General features: G+C 26.0%; 1 long non-coding RNA gene across 1 annotated transcript; it reads left to right on the forward strand.

The window, feature by feature from the left end:
• The first annotated feature begins 43 nt into the window (after nt 1–43).
• Nucleotides 44–4,489, forward strand: LOC115033373. The gene is made up of 4 exons (XR_003838689.1): nt 44–673; nt 1,085–1,188; nt 1,253–1,420; nt 4,265–4,489. It is a non-coding gene; the product is annotated as an uncharacterized LOC115033373 (long non-coding RNA).
• The last annotated feature ends 1,210 nt before the right edge of the window (nt 4,490–5,699 follow it).

Consider the following 5,699-nt stretch of genomic DNA (forward strand, 5'->3'; position numbering starts at 1 on the left):
CCACTTCCCGGTTATATGCCCTACATTACCTATTATAAATTATACTAGATGTATAATATCTACATGATTAATATCATATTATAGCTGAATCACATTAATGTGTGATTAGCTATAACAAATTGTTGTTTTCGCCTTTGGCCTACGTTTCCTGTTATTTAGGCTTACTTTATATTCTGTATTAATACCTACATTACTACAAATAAATTATACTGTATGTATAATTTATTTATTCTATATTATTTTATTTAAAACAATATTATAGCTTTTGGGTTTACTACAAGAATCATAATATTACGTAAACATGGTTTTGAATTTTCACTCTTCATTACAAAAATTTTCGCCATCTGTTGTGTTAAACGTTAATTAGTAATTACTAAATTACCACGGACTAAGATGTAATAGATTATATCTTAGTCCGTGGACCGTGGTAATTAAATACGTATTTAAAATTTAACATGAATTTAACAGTTCATAATTCTATTCTTCAGTTATTTTTCCCGGTATTTAAATTACTCCATACAGTATCATTGTTGATGAAAAAACGGTAACTTTTCTTTTTTAGATACTAATGGTGGTCTGTTTTTTAAATCGCATTAATCATTTTTAGCTGTCGGTTTTTTACTCCTACGTCCCACGTTAATCTACCCGAAAGAGCTTTCATTGTGTAGTTGCGGTAAGTTTATAACATTACATTTTATTAAAATATAAATTATAATTTAACTACATAATGATTATTATAGGTACTCAATAATTAATAATTCATTTTCTTCTTGTGTTTACTACCGTATTTTCTTAACCATTACTCTACAAGTACTATAGACGATTGTTTGATTGTTTAACATTATCTAATGGCGGTTGTCAGTACGGCATCAATGAGTATAATTGTTTACAAACTAGAAAAAATACCCGAAATTGTAAGATTTGTTGTATCTCCTCTTAAATATCTACACAATTTTGTGTGGCAATATTAGAAATAAGAAAAAACACTGCTAACTACCCTAACCTTTAATAGTTAGTAATATTATATAAAAAAAATGGATATTAATTTAAAAGTATATCAATAAATTTATCTGTTTTTTTTTAGGTTTTGATTTGGGACGTGACAAAAGAGTTAATCTTTATATACAACCACAGAGTTCAAACGCATGGTCATAATATCTCTAGAACAATGTCCATGACATTTAATCTGTACGTATTTGTAAACGTAAACTATTTTATATATTTCTTTGTTACTTATTTGATATTTTAACAGATTTATATTATCAAGTTTGATCTATCCCATGTTACATTTGCATACTGGGACAAGGACACGTACATAATTTAAGTCATCCAAGACACTTGACCAACCAATCACAAATTTTGTTTTAATAGCAATGGTCAAATATTTGTTTACAGCAATGGATAAAGTGGCTGACCAAAAGTTTGTATATTGATTAATATACTATATTGAGGTTAAGATTGAACCTCTCGGCAACCAAAACTCATCTCGTCGGCGCATCTCCACCTCTAGTCCTCAATCTACTATTATATACACTATACACAGTGGCAGCACTGACTTCCGCGAGTATCTATGATCATAGACTGCCGCCAATGGTTTTCCAATTACAAAAAACAGTGTTGATCAGGTGGGTTGATCAATAGCTCAGTCAATGTGTGCGTAAGCAGTTCAATCTTAACTTGAATAGAATATAAGATTTGAAGATACCACGAGTTTCTCAGTGGAGCTCAGTATTCATATGTATATAAAATCAAATTAAAATAAATATTATTATTTATTATTTATTGACACACAATAATCTAACCTATTGTGTTGCTCAAATTTAATCTACTATATTTAAATAAATTATCTTGAAATAATTACTTGATTACTTCTTAAATTAATAAATAGGTTTAACATAACAAATTACAATGGTGCTTGTACATTTTTAGTTTTTTTGTGTAACCTTTTAAATATGTAAATATGTGATATATGAAGTAAAAAATTGAAATTATTACATTATTAATCTTCTATTTAAAGTTTGAAAAATTGATTTAAATTTATATAATTGGTTTAACATTTCATAATAGAGTTAGAAAACAAATTAAACTATGAGGATGTCAGCAGAATATTTGCTTTCTCTTACAGACCCATGCGCAATGATCTTTGCATTTATGTAAAATAGGTTTTTGTGATTTTTTGGAAATCTTGGGTAAAATAACAAATTACAAAATTTATAGAGGATGATATTTTTGAGTGTAAGATATATCAGTTTTAAATTATATTATCATTTGAATTTATATGCAACTTTAAATTAAAAAAAAGTAGGGTAAGTGGATGTCGCTCTGCTGTACAGTAGGTTACAAGTAGGTCACTGTGTAATGGATAGTATTAAATTTTAATTTAATGATATAATATCACTGTATAAGAAAAACGATTCTGAGCGGAGACGGTATGTCAGTCTAGGTATAAGACATAATATTATATTATAGTCTATAGTAGGTATTTAAAAAAAATTGACCTATAATAGGTATCTATAATAAATTCCAAATTAATCATATCACAATATCCATTAGGTAACGCATTAAACACCAACAGCAAACCGTGGTACTATCATAGATATTATATAATAGTATACTTTAGTAGTTTCAAGTACCCACGAATAATATTATACAATTACAACAAAATAACTTAAATAGTTATTCTATGTTTTTTAATATGTAATTTTGTCCAAATTTAAGCTAAAATGACTAATAAACTGTGCTTATATATTTTTTAGATTTTTTGTTAACAAAATTAACTACTTACGTGGAACCTTGCTTTAAATTTTCAATCCTTGGATATAAAAGTTGAATATTTTATAAATTTTCAACTACGAAATAATTATTCAATTTTAAATTTGATAAATTTTGTCAAAAATCGAACTTTAAATGCTATAAAAAAATATTGTGCCTATGCATTTTGTATATTTTTCAACTGCTATTGTAAAAATATATCAGGAGCCTCGCATTAAATTTTCACGCTTTTTTACCCAACAAATAAAATTTTATTGATATTTATAGAAAAAAAAAATGAAAAGTGACAATGTCCGTAAACAGTTCAAAAAGATTCAAATTATTTTTAAAATTGTATCGTGTATAGAAAATGTTAATATAAACATTCAGTGAAATTTTCAAGTATCTACAGTCATTCGTTTTTTAATTACAACAAAATAAGAAAATCGTTCCGCAAGAAATCGAGTGAATGTTGTAAAAATATAAATTTAAAACACTCATAAAAATTTTATTTGACTTGCTTGTAGACATTTTTTTTTTTAAAAAGGTAGACAATGTTATGAGGAATCTTGTAATTCGTTTTCAAATCTTAGATTTAAAAAGAAAATTTTTTATGAATTTCTAACTCAAAATAATTTGCAAATTTTCGTCATTTTTACGTATTTTGTCAATATTTGAACTTAAGATGCTTATAAAAAAAAATTTTGACTGGATTTTTAATTTTTTTCATCTGCCTTTGAAACAATATACTAAGAGCCTTCTATTAAATTTTCAAGACTTTTTAACCAACAAATAAAATTGTATTGATATTTATAGAAAAAAAATGGAAACTTAAAATGTCCGTAAACAGCTCAAAATAAGTCAAAATATTTGAAAAACTGTTATGTTGTATATAAAATGGTAATATAAACATTGAGTCAAAATTGCATGTACCTACGATCATTTGTTTTAGAGTTGCACCAAAAACCAAAATCGATTTTCTCGAAAACAAATTTTGAGTAAAAATTCCCGTTTTTCCTTAATTTTGAATAATTTTCACTTTTGACCCCCAAAGTACCAACTAGATTCACTTTCCTATCAGAAAAGATACTGTTGAAGAAAATCCAAGCATTTTTACTTGTCCTAAAAGGTGATGACAGACACAAAAAAAAAAAAAACAACACACATCATTGTAAAATCAATACATTCATCGTTCCACTCAGAATCTAAAATAAATGTTATAAATTTAAATGGATATTAAATTGTTTTGAGGTAATATTTAGACAAATATTTTATAGTTATACCTTCAAAAATATTCTCTATAATTTTTCTAATAGATGATTTTACTCTCTCAAAATCATAAAAAAAAAAATTACATGCATGAATGCATTTTATCTATGTTGCGCATGGACCCGAGAGATAAAACAGACGAGGCACTGACTTCTTCTGAAATTTGTTATACCAAAATACTAAATAATAAAAATAGAAAAAAAAATTATATTTAATAATAAATTGTCATCTGTTTCATTTTCAGGGTCTTGAGTACTCCACCTAAAAGGCTGCAGATATTCTTAAAACCTGCATAGTCGTATAGAGGTTCTAAAACTAAGAAAAGTAGTATTTAGATAAACATAAACTGTATGTTTTTAGTTATATTTCGAATAACTACTTCAGTATTGTTTTCTATTAATATTTTAAAAACAAATATTGTGTATAATTATCTCCATTTTGACCTGATGTTTAATTTACATTGCTGTGTTATTATTTTTTTTTTTTTTTTTTACATGCCTCTAGTTGTATAAAAAATATTTTTAAAAGTATTTAGGCTACACACTCCAACAATTAACTGATAATATATAGATAGTTTATAGCATGATTATCTGAATTCTAAACACTTGTTTGAAATTAATTCAAATATTAAACATAAACTGTTCAATATAACATAGGTAATAATATATATTACAAAGCACAGACAATATTTTTTATTTTCATTTTTCTTGTAGTTTCTATTCACAGTATTTTTACTAAGCAAAAAAAAATACTGTGGAATTTAAGAAATTTATTATTATTATTTTGCTGTGTATTACATAATATGTGTATAAAAAATTGTCAATAAATTGAAAAATACAGACTGTAAATAAATTCTATTTGTGTGTATAATTAACCGGGAACAATTCACTTGAGGAGAAGTCTTCTTTGGAGGTGTACTCCTATTAAATGTATAACCCAGCGGTTTCCAGTGCTGTAGCTAGAATTAGATGGGCCCCGGTGCAAATTTAATCTGTGGGCCATTATTTTCAATTAATATTTAATCTGAACATATTCTGAAAAAGCAATAGATACCCACATAATATCAGACATTGGTATATCACATACAAATTGTTTATTGTTTAAAGTATAGAATCTCAATACATTGTATACATTTCAAAGCATTTATGTTCATAATATAATGGATTGTATTTAATAATAATGTGTACATTATACAGACATAATTATTTTAATACAAATAATTTTTGTCCTGGCTTAAACATTAGAAAAATTGTTAATTATTTTTTCTAAATCTAGTTCTTCAGTTCGATTTTACTATATTGAGAATAACAATGCGTATTGAGTTAGTTTTTAAAATGACCTCTCAGTGGGAATAGCCACTGGAGGTGGTAAGAAATATTAAACATCACTACATCAGGAAAACTACAAGCCACGGCACCTGGAGGAAATTTTTAATTATGACATTTTATTAAGTCTCTTATATCAGATTTATCTGGACTAACTAATGTTTTTAATTTTAATTGATTAGATTTGTCTCGTTAAGTTAGAATATATGTCAGATTTGTGTTTTAAAACAAAATCATAAGAGGACTTTACCATGTTTGATTTTATAGGAATATTTAACTTTGATAAAATGATAGATTAAGAAATTCAAACGTATTCATCATTTCATTCAATCCAGTAATTTTAGATTCTGAGTG

Source organism: Acyrthosiphon pisum, chromosome X (assembly GCF_005508785.2).
Source record: "Acyrthosiphon pisum isolate AL4f chromosome X, pea_aphid_22Mar2018_4r6ur, whole genome shotgun sequence".
Classification (NCBI taxonomy): domain Eukaryota; kingdom Metazoa; phylum Arthropoda; class Insecta; order Hemiptera; family Aphididae; genus Acyrthosiphon; species Acyrthosiphon pisum.